General features: G+C 52.8%; 1 protein-coding gene across 2 annotated transcripts in view; it reads right to left on the bottom strand.

The window, feature by feature from the left end:
- Window positions 1–12,100, bottom strand: part of FOXP4 (forkhead box P4) — a 52,616-nt gene extending 40,516 nt beyond the window's left edge. For both annotated transcript variants that reach the window (XM_080917286.1, XM_080917287.1), the window contains exon 1: window positions 11,867–12,100. The gene's annotated coding sequence lies outside the window, so the exon portion shown is untranslated. The remainder of the gene's footprint in view (window positions 1–11,866) is intronic.
- Window positions 12,101–14,142: the final 2,042 nt, after the last annotated feature.

Genomic DNA, 14,142 nt, shown 5'->3' with positions numbered 1-14,142 from the left:
AGACTCCATTAAGGGAAGCCCTCTTTTGCTGAACCGCATGGAGGCTTAGCTGTGATGGATGAACAGGTTTGGCCATGATAGACTCTAGCTTGCATGCTCCAAAAGCACACGCAAGGCCTTAATTTCCCAAAAGAGAACCTACTGGGCTCAGACCTTTCTAGGGCCACGGGTCTCTGACTTGGTGACATTTCCTAGGCACACATAAAGATGCACATGCATATGACATGGGGTACAGTGTGGAGCCCACCTTGGTAGTCTGGTCCCTTCTTTCTGATCATCCTGCTAACAGATCTTTAGTAAGAAGCAGACAGTAAATAGCTTTTCAGAGCCACCGACCTTGGTCCTACAGGCAGCTGAATGAACATCTCAAGTCAAGGATCCAGGCCCGGCCTCTCTCACTGCATCTCTGACCTTCGCTGGCTGCAAGGGTTGGGGAAGGCTCTGCACAGCACCCAGACATTCGCCATCTTATTGCTAACCCTTTCCTGGCATGATTCATGACAAGGGACAGGGAGGTCACCAGTCTACACCTTGGTGTCCAAATCTCCAACATGGACTGATAAACTTCCCTCCAAGGGTCCTTCAGCAGCAAGTAAGACATTGAACATGAAGGAGACCGGCAGAGAAAGGCAGTTTCTAGGACTCCCAGAGGTCCTGCAGCAGTTTACAGGTTCACCTGGCCCCTCTATCCCAGCTCTCTGGTCAGCTTTTGAGAAAAGTTAAGGTAGGACCCACAAGTAGAGTGGCACACGGGGCTGAGGAGCCAGATCAGTGACGTAGCAGCTCTCCAAAATGAGCAAGGCCCTGGGTTTCACCCCTGCAACCAACACCACTTGGTCCCCAAATTCCTATCATCCTGGAACACGGGAACCTTCCCATCTGTGAATCAGAGGCCTGCACCTCAGCTTCTCCACCCACCTGTGCCTGAGCACCAAGCCAAAGATCCTCCACAAATGACAGGTGGCACTTTTAAGAGCTTGCCTGCCCCCAACTCAAGGAACCATTGAAGACCTCTCATAGGCAGGGCAAGGATGGCCCATTTAAAAGGTCACTTCACTCACATAGCCTTTGACTGGGATGGAAAGCGGAGGTGGGGGGGTATCTTCTTGGGGAAGGTCCTCTCCTAAGTTTCAAAATTTTTATTTTCTAATTCTAAAAGCAACAGACATCTTAGTAAAGTATTCTGGGAGGGAAGGATGCATGCTGGGTGTGGTAGTACAGGCCTATAATCACAGCTCTGGGGAGGCTGAGCCAGGAGGATGAGGTTTAGGATAGCCTGAGCTACACAGTTAGATCCCGCCTTAAAAAAACAAAAAACACCCAGGTCTGGTCTCATAAGCTTGTAATCCAAGCACTTAGAAGGCAGAGGCAAGAGGGGTCAGCCTGGTCTACATAACAAGCTATCTCTCCAGTCCTCAGAGTTTATTTCGCTAACCCCAGAGTCCGAGACCTGAACATTACTTAACCTACCTTCACTTAGGAAAACAGGATACTCTACAGTTTGCTTAGAAGAAGGCCCAATCATTTCTTTTTCTTCATCTCCTCCGCTCTTCATTTTGTCTTTGTTGTTTTCTGAGACAGGATCTTACTAGGTAGACCAGGATGGCCTGAATTCCCACGATCCTCCTGACTGTCCCAATGCTGGGACTTCAAAGATACTGTCCTGTAAAACCCCATTCTTCTGAGGGTGACTTTGAACTCTTGATTCTTTCGCTTCCGCTGCCCAGGTGTTCAGATCCCAGACCTGGGCCATCACTGCCCGGCTTTTTAACTGTGTTATCTTTAAAGCTCTTGATTTCACATGTCCACTGATCTGACCTTTCCTCCAGAAGACTTGGAAACCTCTGGGGACATTTCCCTCCAATCTTCACAGCCCATTCTCTGAGACAGTCTCAGCTCTGCAAAAGGAGCCAACCCTAAGCCTATGCAGTCTGCACAAGCCCCTGGAACAGAGGTAGGTGTGGGCCTTGTTCTGCAGTGGGAATCTTGGCAAACAGGGGTGAAGAAAACACAGCCCTGGCTTTTGCAGAGTGAAAAGAGTGCTAAGCAAACAAGCGTCCTTAAGGCTCTTCCCAGGGACAGATGGATGGACCTTAAACCATTTCTCTTTCTTACCCATGGTCGGTTACATCAGACCCTGCAGAGTGGGGTACAGGCACGGGCACCTCAAACTGCTTTGCAGAATTCAAATTCCTAACTACAAATACGGCCAGGGTGGACACACACACACACACACACACACACACACACACACACCCTCCATTCTGCAAATGTTATGTTAGGCACTGAAAGGAAGGTTGGGTGCCCCAACAGGGTGTGGTGCTCTAGAAAGGCCTCCTGCAGGTGACTTCTGAACTATGCAGTAAGGCCTCCAAAGCAATTTCTCTCGATGTATTTTTATCCTCTCTGTGTGTCTGTCATTCCGTGTGTCTCTCTTTCCTTACGGTACTGGAGATTGAGCCTCAATTCTCATGTATGCCAGACAAGGGTATGATCACCACAGAGTGATGACATCAACCCTTCAAAAACCATTTCCCTTCTAAAGGAGGAGACGGGGTTTCCCTAAGGAAGCCAAGACTAGCCTTGAACTCACTCTGTATCCTAGACACACCTTAAATGTGTGCCTGTCCTGCCCCAGCCTCCTGAGGAGCCTTGATTATAAGTCCAGACCTGCAAGTTCATCTTGTGCTGCACAGAGAGCTCTCCAGTCTCTGACCACCTTCACCATGTTCAGCCCATTTCTCTTCCCCACACTCCTAGGGAACCAGTCTTCAAAGACAAACTAGACAAGGTCATCCAGCTCCGGGCCTTCCCCAGCATCCCACCCCACTGGTGACAAATCCACAGACCTGAGACACTTCACAAGACAGGTTTTCTCCGTTTCACCTTTTACCAGGAGAATGGGGACATCACAATGCCTTCCACCAGGCCCTGGCAAGGAAGCCTCATTCAACACTCCTTCCTGTTACCATGACCAAAAGGAAGGATTAACAGAGAGGCAGAGACAGAGAGACGGGAGAGAACCAAAGAGCCCACTCCATCTCATTAAGAAAGTAAACATAAGAGCCATCTAAGTGTCTAATTAAGCTTCTAATTAGTCCCTGCTTGTTACTAATGCAAATTAGATTACTCCGCTTAACTACAGCATGTCCACAACACCCTTGTTAATTGCGGCCTTTTGAAATTAAATTACTCCCTAATTAGCATATCAAAGCCATTGATTCGGAGCTGGGAAAGATGAGGGCAAGAGGAGCCTAATGCCAAGTTTGGTTAATCAGACACAGCTAATTAAATAGTGACGTCTTACGTGGGGGGCCTGCCGGTTCAGGGGTAGGGGCAACCCATTCAGGGCCCAAGTGACCATCTGGAGCCTGTCTAGAGTCTGGTTCTGGTGGTGCCCTTGGCACCAAGGGCTCCTGTAGGCCTGCGGCAGACCACCTGGTCTGGGTCCTCCAAGGCCCTTGACCCAGCCCTGGCCCCTCTCTCTCCCTACAAGATTTCTAAGCATAGCCTTCAGAAAGGGTCTTAGGCATCCATCCAAAGACATCTAGAACACAGCAACATGCAAAAAAGGCTGAACACCCCTGCACCTCTCTATCCCCACGCTGAGAGTGGTTTCAGAAGTGACTTGTTCCCTCTAGGCCTCTGTAGGCCAGAACCTACTTGTGATCTCATTCTTAGAGGACAGCTCCTCCCTATCCATTAACTGATAACAAGAGACATCAAATTCTTTTCACAAGGATGTGAGATTCTGGTGAGGGGAAATCTCATCCCTGGGGAATGGTAGGAGGTGGTAGGCTTCTGCCCACACAAGGAGGATACGTTTTTTTTTTGGGTGGGAAGAGGGAAAATGCTAAGAATCTCTGCAGCAGAGAGCCTTACCTGGACAGGGGTTGGTGGTCCTTTTGGACTTGTATGGCCTCTGGAGGCATTAAAATGCACTTCGTAGGAGAAAGGGGGAAAGACTTACTTGGAATGATGTTTAATGGTTTCAGGTTCAACCCCTAGTACCACCAAAATCCAACCGGAATTGCACACTACTGCCAATTCTAAGGCAGCCACATGGAGAATTTGATCTGGTCGAGTGTCATCCTTATACATCTTCTCTGAGACACTGCTGTAGAGGCAGCTTCTCCCTACCCATCCCTGACGCCAAGTCTCCTTAAAGAATACCGAGATCAGTTAAATACGTCCACGTGAAAGAGGGTAACCAGCTTTAATTTCTAGAATCCCAGAAGTTGGGAGGCAGAGACAGAATATATACACACGAACTTAAGGCTAGCCCCCGTTATACAGTACACCCCTGTTATACACTCTGCTTGGAGTGGCGGGGGGAGGAAGGAAGAGAGGGGAGGAAAAGATGCAGGGTTGGAGAGATGGCTTAGTGGTTAAGATCAATGGCCTCTCTTCCAAGGAATCCTCTTGGAGCCAGGCACACATGTGGTATGCAGACATACATGTAGGCAAAACACCCATATGCATAAAAGAAAAGGATGCTAAGTAATATGCCCCCAGTAGCTACAACAGCCACTGAAGAGGCCAGGGGAGAAGCAGCTGTCACTCAATCTCAATAGGTCCTCACTGCGCAGAAAGGCAGGCTGTGTGTGACTGTCCGAAGGAAGCCCAAGTGGGGAATATTTATGTGACATTTACCATGGGATGAACTATATGGGAACCAACAAAAGTCACCAGGGGTGAAGTTAATCAATATGTGACACCCCCTCCCCTTGGAATAATAAAGCATTTCAAGAGATTCGGTCCAGTGGACAGGTGATTCTAGCTAAGTCAGATCACTTCTCTGGACCTGGGTCCTTGAGCTGTCGTGGTAATAATAATCACACCTTGGGAGTCACTCCAGGATGTGGGATAGATCGGGATGAAGCTGTAAAGCAATGCTTCTCAACCTTTCTGTGGTGACCCCCCAACCATAACATTATTTCCTCGCTACTTCATAACTGTAATTTTGCTACTGTTGTGAGCAGTATTGTAAGTGTCTGACTGAGAACTCCTGTCAAGCACATCTTTCCTTGTAAGTCCTAGAAGGGAGGTATTTTATAAAACCACCATACCATCCATCATCTTTCATCCAAGGGATAGATCCGGTAATTCCACACGCTTCTGGATGCTGAGAACTGGTCCTGCAGATGGTTAACCTGACTGTTAGGAATCTGGGAAAGGGGCCCATACCAGTGTCTTTGCCCTGCCGAGGCAACTTTTATATAACTCCTAAACACGACGGAACAAGATGGCGGAAGGATGGGTTGGTGAGATAGATGGCTCTGCCTGCCACCAAGCCTGATACCTGAGTCTGATTTCCCAGAACCGTGTGGTAGGACGGAACCGACTCCCAAAAGTTGTCCTTCAACTTCTAACGTGTTTGCCGTGGCACCTGTTCGTGTGTGCACACGCAAGTAAGATGCTTTTTGTTGTTGCTGTTTTTTGTTGTTGCTGTTTTAAAGTTGGTGAGAGATTCCCTACCCTGTGTGTCTCTTTCCCTAACTAGGAAGTGGCTGCCCCAACCCCTCCCAGGTTCTAGCCTGCGAGTACACAGGATCAGGGTCAGAGACAAACCCGGAAGGGTGAGATTTTGTTTGTTTAAGGAGAAACCAAACAGAGGAGAAGACTGTAAAGGTGAGTCCAGCCAGGACCCAGCCGGAGGGAGCCATTCAAGCCAAACCTGGCCAAGAGGCTCACAGCAGCACTTTGATTTAAAAAAAAAAAAAAACATGTGAAATTAAAAGCAGAAAGAAAGAGTTTGGGGGAGGGAGGGTTAGGCTGTCCTGGTAAGGGGGGGGGGGGACAGAAACACATAAGGGCCAAGCTGCAGCCAGCCTCTCGGAGCTCTCTCTCCCAACGAGATTCAATTAATTGATAACAAGAGGCATCAAATTAATTTCTGGAGGATGTGAGATTCTGATGAAGGGAAATCTCGTCGATGGGGATCAGGCAAGGGCAGCACTCCTCTGAATCAGGCCCTGCCTGTCTAATTGGCAGAGTCACAGGGTTTCTTGCCCTGAGTTCCATAGCGCCCCCTTCAGGAATTTTCCTCAAGGGTAGTAGGCCAGGGACATGTGCACATCCTCAAGAAGGTTAGGCCAGAGAGGCGGCCCAGTCATCAACTGCACAGTAGGAAACTAGTGCTGCAAAGGAAAGAGTGCAAGATGGAGTCTGAGCACCCACGATGCACAGTTCCATCCCTAGGCCCAGGTCTTTGTTATATGTGACCTTCCATCAAGGGGCAAGGATGTTTGATGTTCTTAGGGCTGGGAGAAGATGGGGTGGAGTTGGAGGAAGCATTCAGAACTTCCATTGCCATTATCCTCCAACTGGGAAGGGCAGGTCGCTTGTGGTCTCTGGGGCAAACCCAGGAAAGACTGTCTCAGGGGACCAAAGATAAGACCCTGAATGCAGCCTACTGCCTTGAGTGCCATTAGCCCCTGGCTGCCCCTACCCCCAGCATTTCCAGCTGCTGCCCTTCAGTGGACCCTGGGTGCATCCTGATGTTTCATTATTCCCTCAAGTTCTCCCTGGCAGGGTGTTTCCCTTCCTTTACCCAGGGAATTACTGCAGAAAAGGAGAAAGACATTATCTTTGGGAGTGACTTCTTTAGGCTCTTTCTACTAGAAATGTGGACTCCAGAAATGCAGGCCAGTCAGAACTATATCCCAGGAGCCAGCTCTGGTTTGGCAGGGTTGAGAAAAACAGAACTCGACCCTCCTTATCTACCCACCTCTCCATTTAACCCTCACACTGGAGTGGGACAACGGTAAGGCAAGAACTCTGTCCCCACACATGAGCCCTGCCAGAACCCCAGCTGGCCTCCCTGGTCCCCAGCAACCATCTCCATGATCCACATCCCCCCTGCTTGCTCAACTTTGGATTTTCTGAGGTGCAAGAGAGCCCCCTCTCATTTCCTCTCTTCTCTGGGTCTTTCCAATATGTCTGCAGCACAGAGGGAGGGTAGAGGGTTAGAGGCTGGACATGCTGCAAAGCCTGTCGCTATTTCCCAAGTCTTGTCCTCAAGCCTGGGTGGGAGCCACCACTTTTCCCTCTCTGCCTGCCTGCCAGTCAGAGTTTTGAGACATGCCATGCCCCACACCATGATGGATGGACAGACGGACGGATGAACAGACAAACAGATAGATTTGTGTTGCTTCTGCCCTACCCCCTACTTCAAACAGTTTGTCTGCACACTTGTCCTACTATTATGTGGAAATTCGCCATGGACGTCCCTGCACATTTACACAGTAGTGCTTGGGGTCAGACCCATCAGAACCAACCTCAGAAGGACAGCAAATTCCTCTCACTGCTATCTGACATCACACATGCAGTCCAGCCATCCTGAGGCAGGAGTAAAGAAGGGGCCCAGGTGAGGAGGTGACATCCGGGGCTGAAGACACAAGGGTAATGGGGCTGGAGGAGAAGATTCATGGATTTACTGCAGGTAAGTGGACACGTGTGTATGTGTGTGTTTGTGTGTATGTGTATATGAGAGAGAGGTTGGAGGGGAGAAGATTCATGCATTTACTGCAGATAAGTGAACGTGTGTGTGTCCATCTGTCTTGAAACAAGGAGGACCACCCCACTTGGAAGACTACATGATTCGCCACCCTGTGGTTCTATGCAAAAGACCTTTTGTGTTGGGTTCTCATTTTCCAGCCCATCAGTGTCCCCCAATCCCTCTGAGTGAGTAGGGTTGGAGGAGGCAGGGTTCCCCTGGAAGATGCGCTTGGCACAGCCAGGAGTAAGCAAAGGTGTTCACTTCCATAGAGAACCCCAGCTGGTGATGGGAAACACAGCTAACAAGCTTAGGTTCCTAGCAAGAAAGGCTCCTATCTTGCCTCTTTGACATGACCACTCAGTGCAGTTCCTAAATCTGAGACTCTCGGCCTGACAGTTTTCTATAAGAACAAGCATCCATTCCAAACACTAGAAATCTCCCTTTTGAAAAGAAGGGACACCAGGCTTCCAGTAATTTCTTCTCTTCAGCCTTCTGGAGAAGTCTGTCTCATCTGTATTTGCCTCAATTAGCACCTTAAGAAGGCCTAAGGGACAAGCCAGGGTAGGTGGATGTAGGGAATGCAGACCCTTACCAAAGGCAAGCAGGAAATACAGCCCAGACACATCAGGGAGAGAGAAGGCTGGGCCAGGCTGCTGAAAGGAGTGGTCAGCCCCTCTATTCCTCTTCTCCCTTACCCACAGCAGAGGCTCCGGCCCCTGGTTATTCTCGAACAGGGCAATTTAGTCCTAGCTCTGCGCCTGAGCAGGAGCGAAAACCTCACACAAGTTGCCGCCTCTCTTTGGCCTCACTTCCCAGCCTGTAAAATGAAGGTTAAGACTCCAATATTTCCAGTATTCGGCCCAATAAGTGGCCTGGCAGTGCTGGTAAACTAACTTTAAAAAGAAAGAAAACAAAGCTAGGATCATCAGCGGACGGCCCTCGGCTGGGCAGACACTCGCCGGGCTGTGGAGATGTACCTCTGAATCAACTCTCTCAGGCTGCCCGTCCACTCTGGGCACCGCTGACCTACTTTATCACCTAAGAAAACGGAGGTTCCAGCCGCTTAATTAAGTCCCCTAGAGCCCTGTCTCCAGTGCCAAGTTCCAAAGCCCTTTTCACTCGGACCCACAGATGGCCCTAGAGATGCTTGAGTTCTGTGCCTCAGGTTCTAGGGTTCCGGAACCACCTCAGAGGGAGCTACTTTGGCCAATGGAGGCACAAAATCCTGACAGAAAAAAAAAAAAAAAAAGATGGGCCCATGGCTGCCTTGGGCCTGGGGAAGCTGAGAGAGGATAAGAAAGTGGATTGGGGCAGAGAAGAACGGAAGGAAGTATTTCGTGCTGTTTAGGGAGTAAGAATAAAGGCTCAGGTGTCTGGAAGGGAAACCTTCCAAAAAGCACCAGGGGCAGCGAAGGGTTAAAATGTAAAAAGAATGACTTCAGGGAGAGATGCTCTTTCCTTCCCTCAGATAGTCCTCTGAAACCAAACCCCTTCCATGCCACCCAACACCCCCCCCATCCTATCTGTCTCTTCTCTTCAAGAATCTGAGGTCCACAGAGGAGACTCCCCACGGCAGCACAGGGGTACCCTAGTACCCAGTCTGGGATCTGCCTAGGCTGGGGAGGAAATTACCAGAAGAAAGAAAGCTACCTTCTTTCAATCCTCTGGGGGCCCTCCCCTGCTAAGGAAAGGTGTGTTGGGAGTCAGGGCCCAGCAGAATGTGCACATTCCTGGCAAAAAAAAAGGGGGGGGGGGCAACCTGCCAGACAGTCAGAAAGGAAGTTTCTGTCCAAAGGTAGAGAAAAGGGGTGGGTAATTTAGGAAGGAAAGAGGTCCCCCATCAAGTTTAGCCTGACCAGCTGGGCTCCCCTACGTTCAGAGGTTCCTCAATTCCAACCCCCTGCGTGGGGCCCAGCGCCAGATGAGACTGCAGCCAAGGCCTCCTCCATCTTAGTGCCAAGGTTGGAACTAGGGTAAAATAAAGTAGGTGCCCTGGTGGGGTGTGTGTGGCACACCTGTAATCCTAGCATCCCAGAGGCCACTACAAAAGGAAGCACACTGATTGTGAGGCCAGCCTAGGCAACAGAAAGAGACACTGTCAGGTCTCCCCTTCCTCCCCGGAAAACAAACAAAACAACGCAACAGAAACAACAACAAACCAACGAGGCACTTAACCCTCCCCGCAAGCCAAAGTTCGGATATCACAGGATCTGTAGCGTGAAGGGGGGGCACGACATCCCCGATACCCCAGGCCACCTTGTCCAGCCTAGACTGGTGGTCACTGCAGTCTTTACACTGTTCTCAGGATACCTCGGAGCCAGCAAGCCACCTAGCAAGGGAGAAGTTTCCCAAGTTTAAGGAGAGAGAGAAAAAGAAAGGAAAAGAAAGAAAGAAGAAAGAAGAAGAAGGCTTGCAGACTTCCCCACAGCGGTTTTCCGCGGGGGCGGGCAGAGGTCGTCTGAGGCCAACCGCTCCCCTTTCAGGAGGCTCCTCCTGGCTCCTCGGTTGAGATCAACCAGGGGCTTAAAATGCCGGTCCCGCGGGGTACCTAAGCCAAGGGGCCAACCCACTGAGGTTCACGTGAGTAGGGATAGGAAGGGGGTGGTGGAAGGTTAAGCTTTGCCAGGAATCGGTGGAACAGCGTGGACCACTCGTTCCTTTCTTCGTGGGACACTCGGGCAAACCACAGGGACTGTCGTTGAAACTGCGTTCTCTCTCCCGACCCTGAATTACAGACCCAACGCCGTCGGTTGCCAATCTATGCGGGTGCTCTACAACCCGGGTACAGACGCTCTAAGTTTGAGGTAAAAATCCCGCATTAGCCAAAATTCTTCTGGGATTGCTCCGGAACCGCCAAACGGATAGCTCGGACTCCGGTTTATTCCTCCCGGCCCCCAAGTCTACCCAGCTCGGATCAGAGCGCCGCGGTCCGCCCGGTGGGAAGACGGGTGCAAGGGTGCACGCCACAAGCGCTTATCTCCAGATATCTGAAATCTCAGGTGCCAAGCAAGGGAACCTGGAAACCCACAGGGCAGTGTTGGCGCAAGAGGCCCAGGGTGCAAAAAAGAGGGTCACTGTCTGAGAGAAAGGACCCCGGCTAATATCCCGCCCTCCCAACCTTGAGTCGCTGGATGCAATATAATAGTGTCCACGGGGTCGCTTCAGTATGGGGGGGGGGGCAATCTGTGATGGTTAGAGACTTTGCCTCAGAATCCGCATCCCGCGAAATCACACGTTCCTTTACACAGGTGGCCTCGGCCTCAGGTCTCTCAGGACACCACCGGGCGCCACCAGGTTCTGCTCCGGTGAAGCCCAAGAAGTAGAAGTTTTACGGAGAAGCAAAGTGCAAGGTTTGAGCGCCGCGGAGGACGTCCACGGGCCAGAAGGGTGCTGGGGAGAGTGTCTAGCCAGTCACTAGAGTCCTCGGTCTGGGGGAAGGGAGTCCAGATTGGTCAGCCCAGCAGCCTCATCTCTGGTGGCTTTGGCCCACCCTCCGTTACCTTATTCCCCAACTCTTGGACCTCACTACCCCGCAGGAGCTCTGTAGGAATGAGGGTATCCCACCGATCAGCTCCGGCGCACAAAAAGAAAATCACAGGGGCCATTACCAGTCTCTTTCAAGTCCCCCAGAAGTTTTCCGCTTTATCTCAGATCTGATTAAGGTATGCGGGGAAAGGGGGTTGACTAGTCTCAGCACTTCCGAAGTGTGACCTCCGCAAACCAAGGCGATGAGGTGTTTGAGATGGTTGGTGCCCCCTCCTACACACACACACACACACACACACACACACACACACACACACACTCACTCAAGTCCTTCTGTTTGTCCTGGGGAGTCCCGTGCAGACTGGACTTGGGGGGATCCCAGTTCACCACTTCCCTTCCTGGCTTAGGAAAGTCCGGGCCGGGAAGTATTCTTTGTCTCACTCCGGGAGGGGGGGTCGCGCCCCCTAACACCCCATTCCCAGCAGCTAGGCCAGGAGGGGGCGGAGCCCAGATTCTTGGGGCAGGGCGGGCCTCAGTGGCCTCTCCAAGTCGCCCCCCCCCGACCGGCTTCCCGCTGCCCCCCAGCCCCGCGCCTCAGCCCCCACCTGTTCCCCAGACAGCTCCGATCGGCTAGGGGCCCGGGCCGGGGGCAGGGTCTCGCAACTCACCAGGGTCAGTGCGCCGCGGCCGGCCCAGCTGGAACAAAGTGCTCCAGCCCCGGGCCGGGCTCCTCTCGGCGCCCGACGCGCCTCGGGCGGGCAGTTTGCAAACACAAAGTGAGCCAGGGAACAGGCGAGAGTGTGAGCGAGCTGGGGAGTTGGACGAGTCGCCGGCCCAGCCCCCATGCGGGATCCTGGGGTCCCTGGATCGGCCACCTACCTGTCCGGCCCGGCCGCTCAGTGCGGGCTCCGGCCCGTCAGCCCGCACGGGGCATGGGGCTCGCTCGGGTCGCAGCCCGGGCCCGCCGCCTCTCTCCGGGGCTGCCCCTGCGCGCCGCGCCGCTCCGAAGCGATCTTTTCTAGCGCCGATCGCCGCGCGTCTCAGCCCCTTGGGGGCATCGCACTTTGTAGGATGGCTTGGCTCTCTCCGGCTTCCGATCGTCCTTCCCCGGGCTCCGGCGACGCTCCTGAGCTCGCTCCGGCTCCGGAGCTCCGGGACCCCGGCGTCCCCGCCCCCGGCCCAGCCCTGGTTCCGGCCCGGGCTCCTCCCCGCCGCGCCGCGGCCGCCTGCGCCGCGCCCTGCTCGCGTGCTGGGGGGATCCGTCCCGGCAGCCGGTGGCACTGTCCGGTCCGCAGGGGCGACCGGCTCCGGACTCCGAGGGGCTGCGACTGAGCCCCGGCTGCGAGTGGCTGCAAGCGATCGGCGCGCGGGCGGGGCGCACCGGGCGGGGGACCGGAGGGGTGGAGGGAAGGAGGGAGCGCGCCGAGCGACTGGGAGGAGGGAGCGAACGAGCGAGCGGCGGAGGGAGGGGAGACTAACTTCTAGTGCTACCATAATTCGCCTAAAGCAGGTGCAGCCACTTTTCCCTTTGCGAGGCGGCCAGCGGCAAGCCGAAAGAAGACCACGTGGACCAAACTTTGGGGAAGGAAAAAAATGGGGACGTGGGGCTACAGATCTGCCAAAGTCGATAGTCCGTAAAGGTTCACGGTGGACTGGGGACCCATCCGACAGGACGCTTTATTAACTCTGGCCTTTTCCAAGAGCCTGGAGGTACGGCCAAGTCCTGCTGGCACACGGTTCACTGGTTTCGGGCGGGCTGCGCCTGGCGCGGGGAGTGGTCAGGGGGCCCCCCCGAGTCCGAAACCGACGTCCAGCGCGGGCCCTGCCGCGCCTCCCTCTGACTCCCCACTGTGTGGGGGCTGGGGCTGGGGAGGCTCTTTCTGGGCTTTGTGAACAGTCTTTCTCCCAACCCGGCGCGCACGCGCTACCGCCTCAGTCTGCTAAGGGGAATTTCCTATAAAGTGCTGTGAGAACCAATGGAGAAGGGGCGTCAGGCTGGATCCACGCGGGCCAAGCACAGAGCAAAGTCAAGGCAATTATCTGAACAAATTAGATTGTAAACAAAACTCGGCGTCCCTAAATACCACTTGTGCCCAGGGGAACCGGGAAGATGGGGGTTGGGGTTGGGGACGCTGGTGTGTGTTTGGGTTGGGAGGGGGAAGTCCGGGCACGGAAAGGCCCACGTTCCGAGGGGAAGGATTGAGTCGAGTAGCAGGAGCCAGGCTCAGAATGTTTAAGAGCTGAAAAAAAATCTTCTCACTCTCCCCCCCCCCCAAATATCTTCCCTTTCTGGGTGTGTGAAGAGGTGAGGGGCACCTCAGGGACCCTCCGTGTTTGGCCAGGTCCCCAGACCCCTCCTATAGGCTGAGCACTGGAAAGCAGTGACCCTGGGAGGTTCTGTTGGCTTCGGATTACCTTGAGGCAGGTGACCGAGGTTAGGCAGACCCATGCCCCATGAACTGGGTAAGGACTGGGCCTAGTTTCTTGGGGATAATATTTTGGAGAAAACTCCTTAAAAAAAATAGCCTTACAAATAGAGATAATAGCTTAAGCGGCTTCTGCTCACCTATTCTGCCCCTTTCCTGTGGGCCCTGCAACCAGTTGAAGGGTGGTAGTGACAACCCAGGTCTGAAGCATCTCTGTTTGCCCAAGTGGACAGATGCAACAGGTAGACATAGACCCTGCTGAGGTTTTGCAGACATGTAGGTGTCAAGTTGAAGTGGCTGCTATGCCACTTGCTTGGGTATTTGTGTTGCTGGGGATCAAATCTGGCCTCAGAAACGCTGAACACACGCTCTCCCACATAGCCACAGCCCAGCCCTTTATTTGGACAGTTCTAGGAGAAATGAACATCAAATGACAGTAGGTGTGGTGAGTGGCCAGCTCTGGGGTGGTGAGGAGAGAAGGTTCAGCAGTTTAAGGTCATCACCTACAGATAGACTTCCAGGCCATCTTGGGCTACAAGAGACCCTGTTTCAAAAATCCTAAACAGTGCTGGCCAGATAGGTCAGTGGGTAGAGTCACGTCCCTAACACCTCCCTATGTTAGACCCTGGGCCCCACATCTTAAAAGTGTTCTCAGACTTCTGCATGTATGCACACACACAAAATAAATTACTTTTTTATTTTTAAATCATCTTTTAATCCAAAACAAAC

Source organism: Micromys minutus (genome assembly GCF_963924665.1).
Source record: "Micromys minutus genome assembly, chromosome: 5".
NCBI lineage: Eukaryota > Metazoa > Chordata > Mammalia > Rodentia > Muridae > Micromys > Micromys minutus.
Note: the sequence above shows the minus strand (reverse complement) of the source record. Positions and strands in the feature narration are given on the sequence as shown.